The 17,423-nt window shown below is 34.9% G+C and overlaps 1 protein-coding gene across 1 annotated transcript in view; it reads right to left on the bottom strand.

The window, feature by feature from the left end:
• Positions 1–17,423, bottom strand: part of LOC145675151 (uncharacterized) — a 363,179-nt gene that overhangs the window by 166,272 nt on the left and 179,484 nt on the right. The window lies entirely within an intron of this gene.

Here is a 17,423-nt window from a genome sequence, read left to right as displayed (position 1 = left end):
CCATGAATGTATCTGTATTGCAATATGTTGTTGTGTGTACTTGACAGCCGAGAGTAGCATAGCCATCTTAACGTTACTATAACCACTTGGTCTGGGGCCGCCAAGCATTGGGGGCCCCGCGAACCTAACTGCATACATTAATAACATGTGTTATGAGCAAAATTTAGTCATAGGGACAACAAAACACTTGTTTGCTTTAGGACCTAATATGCTGTTAAAACGGCACTGGAGAGAAGAGTAGATGGCACTAGCGCGGGGCCCCCTGAGGCGCGGGCCCTGATTGGGAGCAATCGCTCCAATCGGCTTAAGGCCGGCTCTGCACACACATATATTACTTTATATAGGCTCTTTTTTTTTTTTTTTTTTTTTTTTTTTTACTTAAACGTCTATAAAGCAGCGTAAGTTTTCCGTGCGAATAAAAACGTATACAAATTTACATATGCACAATCTTCTTCAAACATTTCTGCTATACAACTCTTTTATAAACGATCTGGATCTTTATATATTGTATTTTAGTAATTAGAAATGGGTTGCCAGATATTTTTGAACAATACTATACATACACATCAGAATCATATGAATCTCTTTTTATCATTGGACATTAAAAGTACTGAAAATAGCCTTCGAAAAAATCCTTTTGTCACGGACGCAAGGTATAATCAAGATTTTTAAATATAATTATAATAAAGATAATAAGGTTTAATAAAAATCCTTTTGCCACGGTATGATAAAGATTTTTAAAATACGTGTCCTAGGGAGTAAAAGGGGAATTCAATTCTTTTTTCCTAAGAACAGAACAAGGAGCACGGTGCTCAGTGGTAGAGAGTTCACCTCTGGTGCGTGACGTCCCTTGTTCGGTTCTAACTCGCGCCAAGTGGGCCTTGTTGTAGACACGTTTATGGGATTTCTCGGGTTCTCCCGTTTTCTCCCACTTTATTCATTTCAATATTACATTCATTTCTCATCATCACCGTCTCCTCTAGCCTAGCCGGCATAATCGTGGGACCTAAAACTGAAAGATTTCATTTCCAAGAAAAGAATATCTCACAAAGGCCCGAAGTTAGAAAGATGACATTCGGCACATAAACTACTAATTAAAATAACTGACATACTGTATAATGTTTTTTTTTTTTTAATTCCACTTTGAAAGGAGAAAAGAGGAGAAATTTCAGTAATATTAAAATTTCCAATTTACTTATTCAGAAAAAGCTTAATGTGAGGATTACTCTAAGTTTAATAAATGAAATTCGATATTTAAACTCTTGATTATAAATAAGAAGATACTTGTTTCAATTTTTTTTGAGAGTTCCACTTCTTGAAGGACAGAAAGGTAGATCATTTCTATAATATTAATTATTATTTATTCATTAAACCCTATTTTTTCTGTGTGAACAATAGGAGTTTCTGCTAGTAATAACATAAACAATATTTTGTCATATTTTCAGTGGTAATAAAGTTTGTCATCCAGAAAATATACTATTATACTCTCTTTGTGTACAAGTTATAACTTATTTGGTAACTGTTTCTTCAAGTAAGAAGCGGAAATGCTTTACGCATATAATATACAAGTTTTCAGCTGAATTACTTTTTGTTTTTGTTTTTCAGGCAACACTTGACTACTGCAATACATCTTTATGCATCTACGAGCCAAACAAAGAGAAACAAAGATCACAGTGTACAGTTGATTGTTGCACAAAATAAAAGAGACAATACATCAACGACAATAACTTTCATGTTCACTCTTTCTTAAGTGCAGTTGTTCACTGTTTCCTTCCTTTTCTATCTTTTATACATAGTTTTTCCTCTTTGCTATTATCCTACTGTGCATCATTACTTAAAAAAAAGTATTCTGCATGTACAGAGTACTTTTTATTATTGTTATTGTTTTATTTATTCTTTTCGATCCTTTTTTGTTTTGTTTTGTTTTCAGTAAATAAGCAAGGAATGTTGTTTTTCGCAAGCTGTTTTATATGTGTCATTTCTTTTCTTTTAAGAAAGGAAAGAGAAAGAAAAAAAAAAACAGATGCAAAGACATTATTCCTAAGGATGGAGAGTCATACTTAAAATTGATTGTATGGAAAATAATACACATCTGGTTCAGAATTTCAGATGTATAGAATCAAAGGGTAAAACGAGTATACAAGTCTCTCTCTCACACACACAAACAAAGTAGAAGTTCGTGCTTAAGTGTGTATATATATATATATATATATATATATATATATATATATATATATATATATATATATATATATATATATATATATATATATATATATATATATATATATATATATGCAGCAAAACGAAAATATAAGGGCGGAAAGAAATCAGAAACCAAGCAGAAATGTAATTTTTTTTTTCATTTTCACGAGAAAAATTTTTCAGTATTTTTAAAGTAACTTTTTTCGACATAAAAAGCGTACAACAGATGGAAATGTTATATATGTATATATATATATATTCTTTTTTAAGCTATATTATATATGCGCACGGTAAGCTATATCGCATAAGAGAGATACTACACTACACGCCGACAAAGATTTAAAAAGAGAGAGAGAGTAAGAGAAGCAGAACGCAGCGCGCTACACAAATCAGGGACTTATCCTTATATGCAAGTATGGATTGGGATAGCTTGTAGGTATGGGTGCCAAGAATTCAGTCCGCGTGTTGTATTTTTTATATATATGTTTTTGTATATATATTCCTATTGAAATTCTTTACATGGTAGCTTTTAAAGAGCATTCTCTGCATAAGTTTCTCGTTTCCTATTCCAGCTCTATATATACTGTATATATATTCTTCTTAAGCAGCATTTCCTTCAAATCATCGTTATCCACTATCAACTACAATGCTTTTTCGTCTTTCTAGAAGCTTTCGTGTATAATATTATATATATATATATATATATATATATATTGCTTTTCTCAATCATAATACAAAATGCTATTTTGAGATAGTGTTACGCCTTTCTGCAGAAATGCTGCTTTGATTCCACTCTCTCTCTTTCTACGATATTCTGTCGACGAAGCAGTTTTTACCGAAGGCCCGGATATGAAATCATTGCTTTGGAAACAGCATAACAGCTTTCAATAGAATATTCTACTGAAAGCTATTATATAACGTGAGAACGGTTTTAATTTTGCTATATACATACATATATAATATTTGTTCCATATGTGTATATGTATCTGCAAAACAGATGAAAGAAAAAATATGTCTGCTGAATCACTAACAACAAACTGGTAAAGAAACTTAATATCGAGAACGTTTCTCTCTATGTATTATTTACACATGTAAAAGTAAAAGATTGTTATTACGTATTAATACAAAGTATGGACAAATATTATCACCACTTTCTTAGATTATGTTAAAGAAATTTCAGTCAAAATAAGTTCTGCAGAGAGATAGTAAAGATGATTCATTATCCTTTTATCATAGGCAACTAATACATCTTTGATGTTATATAGGTTGCATAGAAGCCAGGAAAATGTTATAGGTTTTACATGAAATATGGATGACAACTGTTTACATCACTTGCCCGCGAAGGTGTTAACAGATTGACTTCATTAACAAACTCGGTCAAAATAATCGCTCTTGCTCTCTATTACGGAAGACAGTATTCAAATATTCACTTTCATCCAAGAATTAGAACCTATCTCATGAAGTAAGAATTATCTCGTAATCCTAAGAAGAACACAACTGAATCCCATTCGGATATATTAGTTTATCTTAAAACTGGGTAGGAGAGGATACAATTAGTATGAATTACGAGCTTTGACTTAACAATGGCCATAAATAATTTTCATTATATATATATATATATATATATATATATATATATATATATACAGAGGGTTGATTAATTCGTGTGTCAATTTCATGTGCAAAAGTGGTATGAGGTAAAGCCGTGCAATTTGGTGTACCTTCAGACGAAGGACATAAGTTTTGTTTCGTCACAGAAGCATGTCACTTGTACTAAAGATTGAAGAGATATAGGGTCAAAGGTCAAATTTCGTTCTTTTCCTTATGGGACTGCAATGGTAAATTCTGAAAGAGCCTGAAAAAGCGTAAATCGAAGTGATAACAAAGAAAAAGCTGTATGGTATGATTCTACGTCAAATATGAGTCAATCAAGTTTCAAGGTCAGAGGTCACGCTCAGATCAAGGTCACAGGTCATTTTGAGAACCCATTTGAATTCACTGGAAACAACGCAATGCTCGTACCTCATCATGTTGCATGACAACGCATGCTCAAATCTAGCTCAAAGGAAATGAAATGTGCCGGAATTGGCTCACAAGTATCCAGAAATGTTTGAAAGACATAGTGTCATGTTGCATGACAACACATGCTCAAATCTGGCTCAAACGGCACGAAATGTGCCACAATTTGCTCACAAGTATCCAGAAATGTTCAAAAAACATAGTGTTGTCATGTTGGACGACAACGTACGCTCAAGTCAAGCTCAAATGACATGAAATATGCCGCAACTTGCTCACAAGTAGTCAGAAATGTTCAAAAGACATAGTGTTCTCATGTTGCACAACGCACGCTCAAATCTAGCTCTAAAGGCATGAAATGTTACACTATTTGCTTACAAGTATCCAGAAATGCTCAAAAAACTTAGTGCCCTCATGTTGCAGAACAACGCACGCTCAAATCTAGCTCAAAGGGCATGAAATGTGCCGCAATGTCCTCACAATTATCCAGAAATGTTCTCAGAATGCAGAAACCTCTCATTTGCACCAACTTAATACACTAAAATGACGTGCCAAAAATATGCGGTTTTATGATACTCGAAAGCAACTTAATTAAATATTAATTGTATTCAAATCATTTTAGAGACAGTTTTCTCAGTTCTCGCATTCTTAAAAAGAGGAACTGGATCTTCAACTTTAAAATAGCTCCCTTTTCGTTAAAGAAAAGAAAGGAAAGAAAAAAAGTGATTAAGAATTCTTAAAGAAAACGAAGTTTTTCTCTCTTCCTTATTTTAGAAACGAAATTAAAAAGAAAGTAAAAAAAGAAAGTGTTCCCCGGTTCTTTCTTCAATTTTAAAGCGGATCGTACAAAATAACAGGAACTTAAGTTATATGAATATTTTAAATGAAAATTTTCAAAGATTAAATTTTACTTATTACTAGAAGGATAGGAATAATAAGCGTAATAAATAAATAAATAAATAAAAACAATGCTTTTATTAAATGCACTAAAAAGAACAAATTATTAATTTTATTGCGGTATAATAAAAATTAGCCTATTTGCAGTATAATAAAAGAATGGCCTAACCCTAAAAGCATTGGGTGCGATTGATTATAATTGATTACAGCGAACTTCTTCAGTGATATCCAGAAGTTAAACCCCTTAATCTTAGGAAGAATACAAAATGCTTTAAGTCTTAGTTCAAGTTTTGACATACCCTAGGGGTTCCCTCGTAGCTAAGCGGTTAGCCTATGCGATTTTGGAGTAGAGATCTGCACGGGCTCGGTCTTACAAAGAATAGATCACTTCGGGCTCGGATCGGGTTCGGGCTCTAAATTTTTAAATATACAACCATATTTCTCGGGCCTTTTCGGGCCTAACTTTATAGATATACTGTACATCAGTATTTATCGGACCATTCTTTCTCAAGAACTTTTAAAGCACATCTAAATTTGTAACTTGAGCCGCCCACACTAAAAATCTTATTATCATTGGGCAATTGAGAGTAAAGCTAATTATGTAGTGGAGCGAAAAAACTAAAAGTAACACAAACAAACATGTTTAGTTTATCTGTGAGTGAAAATTTGAGGAGCCAGAGTGTGGATTCTATTTTTTTTCTTCACAGCAATCGACAGTGACTGCTTGGAGGACTGAGTGAGTTCAGTCCACATGCATTTGCATAGGAATTTACCACATTGACATTTTGTTTTAAGTATTTGGGGTATTCATGTTTCCATTTCATGAGAATTTATATAAATGAAATGAAATGAAATAATTAGTTTAACGTCCCACGTGTATGCAGTGAGGCTAAGAGAGAGGGAATTTATATAAATGACCATTTTCTTCAGAAAATTCATGCAGTTAATACGTGTAAGTGATAACCTTTATTTCGTTATTCTCTCTGAGTCATGTAAGCTTTTATAGTACAAAATTAAACCTCTAATTGTTGTAAATAAAACACAATTTTGCGTTAATTATTAAGTTTCTGAAATTTGGACTTATTTCGGGCTCATTTGATTATCACATGAACTCGGGTGGGCTCGGACCTAAAGGCTAAAACATATTTAGGACTTGGATCGGGCCTCACGTTATAAATTCACGGGCCGGGCCGGGCCCGGACTAAAAATTCCGGCCCGTGCAGACTTCTACTTTGAGAGAATGAGCTCATATACTCGGGTTCGATTCTCGGTGGGAGCTCATATAGTTTCAATCCCACGTTAACCTGTAGGTTTACGTCTCATATACCCTTGCTGCTGAAAGGGGTGATGAACTCAAAATCAATGAATCAACTCGACATATTCTGAAAAAAAATGATGATATTAGTTACATTTTCCCTTTCCATTAAAAAAAAAAAAAGATATAGAATTGCATATTTCCGCGCACTGTATTCGTGTTAGTTGACATATGAAGGGCAGAAAATATATTGATGTGTCAAGGATGTCGCTCTCAAGGCCTCTAGATTATTCCATCAAAAATTATGGGAGATTCTATCTGCCCCCCATTCCTATCAACCTGTTTTTCAATTCCACATCCCTACATTTCTAAATCTCCTTCACATATTATTCTACCCGTTCCTCATCTCGTACATACATATGGAAGATTACGGTACATATATATATAGCGTAATCTTCCACATGCTTACACCGAAATTCTTATTTTTACATCAGCTTTGTCAGAAAACGCTTGTCATCTGACGTTTTGTGATGGAGAGAGAAATTCTAGGCGAACGGAGTAGACTATAAGAGCACGAATGATTTTGTAGAAAGAAAATAAAAAGAGCTAAAAAACGGATGGATATAGAAATTGAAAACATACTAGCGAAAATAAATTTTCTTACGAGAGTTGTTATTTTTCTTTCTTTCTTTCTTTTTTTTCTTTTTTCATGCATATAAGGTTTACTGTATATACATGAATTTGGAAAATGAAAACGCATTATCGTGCGAAGGTAGAAACGTGTATAGCAAACTTTGATACATACCAGATTTCTATTTTACAGAACATTCTGTTTAACCCTTCAATGCACGAAACAATGTGGTTATGCCATGAGCTATCTACGATTAACATAGAACGGAACGTACGCGAAAGGTATCATAGTCATAGCAATAACCATCTTTTTGTTAGAAATCTACACATCGATAATTTATACACTAATATTCATAAACATTTTTTTTATGATGAAATTAAAAGAATTGGGTTTCGGAGAAGGATTTTAATACGTGTAATTTATGTTTATTCGTGTCTGTAGAATTGTTCCAAGTACCGTATCATGACTAGACATTGTGAGTACATATCTCAGACTTGTAGATGTTGGTCTAATAGAAACAATAGATAATACACTTCAGTATAACTCTTTAATATTGAAGTCGGATCCACGGTTGGATACGAAGTCTTCTTCCTTCTGAATTTAGCGTCACAATTGCTACAACTTAGAGAATCCAAGTCGTTTTGTTTCTCGACTAATACTGTACCCGTGGTGAAATAGTAAGTACGTATATTTATAGGAATACAGTTTTATAATGATGTTTATCAATGCATGAACTTAGACGATGGCTTGTGTAAGGTGGTGGACTTCAGTACGTGGAAACGAATTCAAAAGACTGAATTACGAAGCAGTATTTACAGATAAAGAATTTTAAAGGTAATCGTGGTTGAGTTTTGAAATATCCAAAGTTTCTTTTTACAATCGTTTGCAAATCAAATTGAAGAGTAATAAACTAAAAGTACAATCACGGACAAAAGCTTAGTTTAATAAATGAGTTTAACTTAGTCTGTCACAATAATTTAGTTGTGTTGTTGAAATTTGTTCATTTATGCAATTACATAGGTAAATGTAAATAATACACAATAATGTTATTTGCTTGAGTGCTTTATTTGTGTGATATCAAATTACAGGTTGGACGTTTGTATAGTTGGGGACTCAAACCGAAAAGTGATTTTTTTTTTTTTTTGGTTATATGTTATTACTAAAGTTACTTCTAATTCTTATAACCACTATTCAGGAATGTCATCTGGGAAGGGTACAGAACAATCGTTGCCCTGAGTTTGGGAAATATATGCTTTTTAGCAAATTGTATACTAAAAATACTAATAAAAAAACCGTGAAACTCATGGAGAAAAGTCCAGTCACTGGATTTGTCTTCGTTGTACCGTCAAGATATGCAAGTTGGAAGGTGGATACGATGAGCTAGTGCTTTACCACTTATACCCATTGATAAAATTGGTGATATATACTTACATGTATATACAAGAAGATGCACCAGAAGTGCCGAATCGAGACGATTTTCAAGATTATTTGGTTGAAACGTGGTTGGACGATACAGACGCCAAGTTCACACCGTAAGTACTGTATAGTTAGGTTTACTTTTTCTTACGAATTATATAAAACATATGTAATTTAATATTGCAATATTTTTCCTCATTACCGATTTGGGTTTAGTATAGCCTATTGGTCCAAAATTACAATAAAAAAGAGAGACAAAATATTTGCTTATGTTGATCAATTCCAGTGTTTCCTTCAACATACAGTTTTCGAAAATGGCTCTGATTGTCACTGAATAAAGTGACACTGACACCATTGTCAAAAGCTCGCAAATTAATTACAGTGATTCATATGTAATTTACGTACATTTCATATGTTATTAAAGGCTGAAGTAATGGTTAGCTGTGTAAGTGTAATAATTATAGATATTTAAATATCTGAGCTCCCTATGTCGATACATTTCAGTGTGAAGATATTTTTTTTTTTGTACCTCTGTCTCCTCCCACTTTGACTGTTGCGATTTTGTACCTTGTGTTAGAACCTTCAGTCTGTTTACTGCACGCTGAATTTCATACATTTTGGCAGGAAACTTGATGCGCTTTTCGTTGAAACTTCAACAGATATTTCAGACAATTATCTATTCGTAAACGTTATAATTTGTTTGCCTAGTGTTTTTCAATACTAATGTTCTCTTAAATGTTTTCTAGTGAACTATGGAACCATTATGACAACGGAGAAGAAAGGACAACCAATATAGTGGAGGGCTGGCATTCGAAGTTTAATAAAAGGCTGACAAAGGAACATCCGAATATGTTTAACCTTGTCCAGCTTTTACAGCAAGATCAGAACGAAAATGAAAGATCAATGATGCTTCTAGAAGTTGGGAAGAAACCAAGAGAATAGAAACTAAAATATAAGCGTATGCAGCAGGGAATCAAGTCCTTGCAAAGTAGATTAGAGTCGGGTCAATTGCATTTGATTTCCTATGTAGACGCTGTAGCTTACAGTTTACATTTATAACAGTGAAGGTTGTGTGTGGGTTTAGTGTGTGTTTCGAAGTTTCGAAGTTTTGTACTCTCTCAAATTGAAAAGATATATATTTGGTCTAGGAATTAATTCGTGCGGGTGGACAAGAGATGGCGCAACGAACGGAGCGTCCCACAGTTCCGTGTATCCACACGTGTGTTGCAAACCCCTGTCATCGCGTATCGTTCGTAGTATAGGGCAGTGGATTAAAGCGTCAACAACACCAGTTTGTAGTTAAGTGAACATGACGCAATTTGTGCCTGATAAAGTGTTTTTGCGGGGTGTCCTGCTGCATTACTTTAACATGCAGAAAAGTGCGACTGAAAGTCATCGTATTTTGGTGGAAGTGTATGGTGACCATGCTCTAGCTGAGCGAACGTGTCAGAAGTGGTTTGCACGGTTTAGAAGTGGTGATTTCGGCTTGGCAGACCAAGAGCGAGCTGGACAGCCAAAAAAAAATTTCAAGACGAAGAATTGACAGCATTGCTCGAGCAGGATTCGTGTCAAACGCAGGAACAACTTGCAGCAGCATTAGGCGTTGATCAAACAACAGTCTCCAAACGCTTGAAAGCCATGGGAATGATTCAAAAGATGTCACATTGGGTTCCACATGAATTGAAAGACAGAGACGTTGAAAGACGAAAAACCATTTGTGAATTGCTGCTTCAACGACAGAGCAGAAAGGGGTTTCTGCATCGAATTATTACGGGTGATGAGAAGTGGATCCATTACGAGAACCCTAAACGAAAAAAGGCCTGGGTGAAACCAGGTGAACCAGGTCCATCACAACCAAAACGAGATATTCACTGTGCAAAGGTTATGCTGTGCATATGGTGGGATATGAAAGGTGTGGTGTACTATGAGCTGCTGCAACCGGGTGAAACTATGAATGGAGAACGTTATCGACGACAATTAATGCGTTTGAAGCAAGCTCTGGCCAGAACACGACCAGAATGGGAGAACAGACATGATAAACTTATTGTTCAACATGATAACGCTCGCCCACATGTCGCAAAACCGGTCAAAACCTATTTAGAAAATGTCGGATGGGAAGTGTTACCCCACCCGCCGTATTCACCAGACGTTGCTCCTTCGGACTACTACTTGTTCGATTGCATGAACAACGATTTGATTGGACAGCGGTTTACTTCTTCAGAAGATATCGAAACATGGGTCTCTGACTGGATCGCTTCCAAGGATGAGGACTTCTTTCGCCACGGAATCCGTACATTGCCTGACAGATGGGCGAAAGTGGTGGCTAGCGATGGACAATATTTTTCTTAAGGTATTTATGTATTTTGTGTTTGTACTACAGCTTCAATGTGTGCGTACCAACCGCACGAATTAATTCCTAGACCAAATATGTGACAATTCAATTCGTTCCACTCGCGTGTTCAATCTATCTAACTAACGCTCACTCGTGCCTTGAAGTTTTATTAAAGAGTTCTTGAATGATATTTGAAAATCAAGGGTAAATAGGTACTAATAAATTTCCCTCAAATCTAAATATCCCTTTTTGTGTGAATTAGGGGGAACAGGAGCTAGGCAGAACAGGAATTCCTGTTGTGCCTAAAGATAAGATTAAATCAAAAATGCGTTACAAAGTACTGGAGGGTCATTAGGCAGAACAGGAAGACACCGTATATACAGGACTGTTCTGTAGTTTACAATCTACTTTCCTGTTCTGAATGAAGGTTGTATAGGACTTAAATTTGTCCTGTATTTGCTTATTAGTACCGAGAGTTCAAATTTTTAATCTATGCCGAAGGGAGTATTCTCACCATGGAAGAGCTGTAAACATAACACTCTTCTGATAGTTTTGTGTCGCACGCGAATGAACCTCACCTACTGAACGGCTCTTTTGAATGAACGAGTGGGCCGTGGATAAATTCTCGGAATAGTAGTCCCAGCTGCCAAAAAATCAGCATCCTACCACATAACTACTAACATAGAACATAGATCTTCATTGATAGAGTAATAAGGGAAAGAGGTAACTGGAGAAACAGTGGAATCCATGTTGCAGAATTTAGTGAATTTAAACGTGACTTGCAGGTAATTTCTTAATTATATTTCGCATAACAACCAGTTACTTATTGATATCAATTGAGCAGATAAATACTTTAATGAAGACCGTTGATAAATATCAGTTGGTGTTAGAAAGGGTCTTATGAACTTAATGAAGTACTTAGTAATCAAAATCGTCAAGTAATGAAGTACACTAAATATATATATATATATTTTAAATGCCGAAATAACTTGCATGAAAGTTTAGAAATCTGCCTTCTTTTTTTCTCGACCCGCATCCTGCATTTTCAGTGGAGAAATATAACAATCCCAGTTATTGTACGTAGATTCGGAAACACAAAACTCATTGTACAGTTCATTTCCATCGCAACTAGTTTTAAGATTTAAATTACTAAATGAAAACAATGTTGGTGCCACTTAATAATACAGGGATAACAATTAAAAAAATAAATCTAACTTTTGGTTATAATGAAATTTAAAATTGGAAGTGACTATGTTTATGACTTAATAACTCTTGAAGCACCCGACCGATCTCGATCAAATTTTCAACATAGATGAGGTTCAGGTCTGGAATGGTTTTTATCGCGTCACTTTGATGGTGCAACTTGGGGAAGGGGAGAAGGATATATAAATATAAAAATGATCAAAAACGACAGATATTAGTGTCAAATCCATAGTTTTCGGGATCGCTGAGATGACCAGTAATACTTTCGATGCCATTTAAATCCACATTCAGCCCCGATTAATACCACGAAATGAAACAAATTCTCCCCGTGCAAAGAACGGGCATTCTGCTAGCAAAATATAATCCTTGAAAAATATCAACAACTTAGAACAACAGACAAGATATTTTAAAACATAAAAACTTGATAAAATTAATTATTGGTAATGTAATATTTAAGCAATTAGATTCAGTTCTTTAGTACGTAGACCCGTAGAATGTATTTGCAACCTACATACTCAGGGCTGAGATTTGTCAACCTTATCTTGAACTCAGCGGAACTCATTTGTCTAAAACAGGATTATCTTGCCAAAGAGGGATGTTTGGTCACAGTATCCAAAACGGTACCCATTTGTCTACAATAATGATTCTCTTGCCAAAGAGGCAAGTTTGGTTACATTAGCCAAGTGGTACTCATTGGTCTAAAACAGGGATTCTCTTGCCAAGCAGGAATGTTTAATCACATTATACAAGTTGTACCCATTTGTTTAAAATAGGGTTTCTTTTGTCAAAGAAGAACGTTTGGTCGTATTATCCAAACGGTACCCATTTATCTAAAACAGGGATTCTCTTGTCAAAGAGGAAAGTTTTGGTCACATTATCCAAACAGCACCCATTTGTCTAAAACATAGATTCTCTTGTCAAAGAGGAAAGTTTTGGTCACATTATCCAAACAGCACCCATTTGTCTAAAACATAGATTCTCTTGTCAAAGAGGAAAGTTTTGGTCACATTATCCAAGCGGTACCCATTTGTCTAAAACAGGGATTCTCTTGTCAAAGAGGGACGTTTAGTCGTATTATTCAAACGGTACCCATTTATCTAAAACAGGGATTCTCTTGTCAAAGAGGAACGTTTGGTCACATTATCCAAGCGGTACTCATTTGTCTAAAACATAAATTCTGTTGTCAAAGAGGAACATTTGGTCACATTATCCATATAATCTATGGATCCTCACTCAACTGAACTTGTGTAAATCAATATCAAGGTTTTAACAAGATCAGGCACAACAAGGAAAGCATTAAATATGGTTTTATTTTAAACTTGTATCTTTCCTTTAGAAAAAAAAAAAAGAAAGCAAAATAAATAAAAGAAATAAAATCAAGAAAGTTACGTATTTGTTTTTGCTCAGCGATGGTTTTCTACCTTTGATAATAAGTACATATTAGTCATCAAATTTCTTCTGCTTGTTTCCAAACCATCCATCCGTCTGGAAGCGTTTCTCAGATGAATATATTTTATTTCTTGATGTAGGAAGAATCGTTTCATTTCCATTTTCCTCCGCAGTTCTGGTTTAACATTTAATGTTTGTAATTTTATTTTCATCTTTCTTTTCTTTTCTTTTTTGATTTGTTATTGTGTGAGTGAAGGAGTTAAAAGAACGAGAAATAGAAGAAGAGAAAAGAAATAAAAGAAAAAAAAACGCAACAGCTGCCGAAATTAATGGAGTGTGTAGTAACAGCGAAAGCAGTGAATGGTTTGTTGTTGCAAAAATGGTATATTTTCAGAAGAAGAAGAAGAATATGCCTACGTGAAGCAAATTCACTTGTTTTGCTAGCCTAGTCTAGCTGTTTGGGCGAGTGAGTGATTTCGAGCATTTCCTTCGCTTTGGCCCACCATGCGTCAAGCTTTAATGGAGCTAGCTGTCATTTGCATAGGGTGGTTTTTGAAATTGAGGGATATTTCTTTTCGTCATCTACTTCTTTAAACTTCATCCCTTCTACTACTTCTACTGACTATTTTCTCTTTTTTCCCTCAATTTCTTTCTATATTCTTGTATGTTATTTCTGCTTCGACTTAACAACTTTGCTGTTCCTTAAAAAAATATATAATAAAAAGAAATCTCCGTTTCGACATAAGGGGAAAAATATACTCTTTAATAATCCCATATTTTCTTTTCTCTGGCAGTGATACAAGATCTTATTTCTTTTCCTCCCTCTTAAAATTGGATTTGCAAGCATATTGTACACGAAATATTAAAAAAAAAAAATGTGCGTTCCATCTTGATCAGACATGATTTAACAATTACGGATATGGAAGTTCTTTTTTGCGTGTATATTCAATAATATGAAACTACCGACACAGTTTTACAAGTAGAGTTGTTGTTTTTGAGTTTAACGTCCTGTTCAGCAGCGAGACTATATGAGACGTGGACCTATTGATTAATGTGGAATCCAAACCACATGAGCTCCCGCCGGGAATCGAACCCGAGTTTTCCAAGTTTACAAGTAGAATGTGTGTCACTGTTAACAGTACATATAAAAGTGTTAGGAGTATGTGCATCGAGAAAAAAAAAACACAAATACGAGGGGAAGTCAAAAAAATGCATTCCCTTCCTTTTATTCCCGAGAAATCTTAGAGCAGTGCGACAAACAAGATTTCAGTTTAACATGAGAGCCATCTGTACGTCATTTGGTGGCGTACGACCAAGATATTGCAGATGGCACTATCGTAGTGCTAGCAGAAAGTTCGGATGAGCGGCCTATTCTGTACCCGGCAAATATTACAAAAGTTGTAACAATCAATGCTCACCAGTATTGCTACTGAGGAAACTGAGGTGTGCTATCGTAGGAAGCGAGATGGCTTTCTGACATACCCTTTTTTGGAAGACAATGTAAGACAACACTTGGCGGTGCCAACACAAAACTAGCTTTGCCATTGTCTGTTCGAAACACTTTGCTCATTGAAACTACAGTCTCAACTTGGCAACTCAGCGACTTCCATCTCTTTCCAGCATCCATGAAGGCTGTCAGTAGAAGGCGATTTGGAACCAATGATGAAGTGAAGATAGACTTGAAAGAATTTTTCCGCATGCCGGACAAGCATTATTTACAATAAACCGTGTAAGGTAGTATGACAGAGATGTCATTCAGTCGAATCGACCGAATCAACTATTAAAATTTCTTTAGTTCTCTGAATCAGTCGCTACAATTAACTCCATTTCTAGATTCAGTATTTACGAAGAAACTAACTCTAGTACTGTTTTTGAGAATCTAGTGTTCTTTTTTTTATTCCTTTAAAGGTTCTAGAGAGAGAAAGAAGGTATAGTACAGTTGACCATTACATTAACAGCATCTTCTATAGCATCTCATCAGCGTATTCTACTCCCAATGCTCAGATGTAGATCGTTCCTTCCTATCAGAAACATAAATTTTGCTTGTGTTAACGAATACCGATAAGAAACGAGTGCCCTAGTGATTTTTTTTAAAAGTCACACAGGTGTCAGTGTTATGTTTCTGTGGACAGAAAAAATGTCTACTTTAGTTGGCGAAAACTTTTGCATCTAATCTGGAATTTCGTGTAGCTTCGAATGCAAATGTTGGTGTTACAAAACTGTCAACTTTGTTCTATACGTGGTACTAATATCATTGGAATAAATAATAATAATAATAATAATAATAATAATAATAATAATAATAATAATAATAATAATAATAATAATAATAATAATAATAATTAGGAATTAGATTTCTGGGCTTTCGACATCTATGGCCATGTTAGCCCGTCACATATAAAGGATGGCGTCAATCGGCGATCACACTATCCGAGGAAAAGGAAGGAAGAAAGAATTGGGAAAGGAAGGAAGCGACCTGGATTCTAAGTGTTAGGTACCCTCCCGGCATTTGCCTGGTGTGAATGAGGAAAACTCAAGATAAACTCACTCAGGGTGGTTGGCCTGAAAAACCTTTCACACATTTTCGGCCGAGTGACAAATTAACTGAATCAACGGCATTTTGAGCTATGAATTGTATATTTACATAAAACAGAAATTTTCACACGCCTACTTGACTTTTACCATTTAATATGTGCACCATTGATATTAATTACCATTTGTACGTTTATGTGGCATTGAGTCTACAAATTATTATTATTATTATTATTATTATTATTATTATTATTATTATTATTATTATTATTATTATTATTATTATTATTATTATTATTATTATTATTATTATTATTTACATTGGCGTGACTGCATCATAAGGAAACCACAGTTTATTTAGAATGGATACAAATTCATCTTTTGTTGTGAAATTGTCCTCCGTGAATCTATTAGGATTCACATCAGGCGAAATTCTAGGCCAGTCCAAACCGTTTACTTCGTTCTTTTCGAAAAATTGTTACACTTTTTCTTTTAGACGTATGACATGGTGCCATGTCTTGCTGGACAATTGCAGATCCATCCCGTTAAAGCTGTTTGACAATATTGTTATTTTAAAATTGGTTTCTTGCCTTACGGCCACTTTTCAATGAAGTTGATGGATATTAGAGTCATGAACATGAGCTTCTGCACTAGCAAGATTTTTTTTTTTTTTTTTTTTAAAGATCGAAAACATTATTCTGTGAGTCAATTTTACCTGCCCGTAGCAAATAGAAGTCACCCTTTGCAGTTGTTACGCATATCCAACCATATTTTCCTTTCCTACATTGAGAAACAGAACCCCTTTCGTTGTTGAGTTTAAGAATTTTACTTATGGCATTTTGGGTAACATTACACTTAGCAACAATATCTCTTTGAGTTAGGGAAGTATTTTCGTTCTATGACACAACACTCGTAGCTCGTACATTTCTTGGAGTAATACCCACTCTGCATTATAAATATAAAACCCAACACGAAGTGAGAAAGTGACCCTTCACATACCAAAGAGAACCAAAACTCACTAACAATCACATCTAATTACAATACAACGATGTAGAAACACTGCTGAGCTTACGATTTTCTAAAAGAAACAAAATAATAACGAATAATAGTGTCAGATCCTGCAAGAATCCGATTATGCTGCAAATTGAGTTGATTTTGAGTTTAACGTCCCGTTCAGCAGCGAGGCTATATGAGACATGGACCTACTGATTAACGTGGAATCTGAACCACATGAGCTCCCGCCGGGAATCGAACCCGGGTCCCCCACGCCAAAGGCGCGTACGCTAACTGCTTAGCTACGAAGGAGCATGCTACAAATTGAAATTTTATTTCATTAATTTGCAAAAGAATGTACCTATATTTTTGACATTTTAGAGTTCTCATACAGATTACAGCTTACTAGTTTGCATAAGCTTTTTATCTAAAGATAATAGACTAACGTCCACACGACTTATACGCCATGGGTTCGAGTTCTATCGAAGGTGAGGGTTCTTTAAGATGTTTGTTGTTAAGCGATGAATCAAGAAAAAAGTGCTATTTCAGTGTAA

Source organism: Thermobia domestica, chromosome 18 (assembly GCF_964235325.1).
Source record: "Thermobia domestica chromosome 18, izTheDome1.hap1.1, whole genome shotgun sequence".
In the NCBI taxonomy this organism is placed as follows: Eukaryota; Metazoa; Arthropoda; class Insecta; order Zygentoma; family Lepismatidae; genus Thermobia; species Thermobia domestica.
Note: the sequence above shows the minus strand (reverse complement) of the source record. Positions and strands in the feature narration are given on the sequence as shown.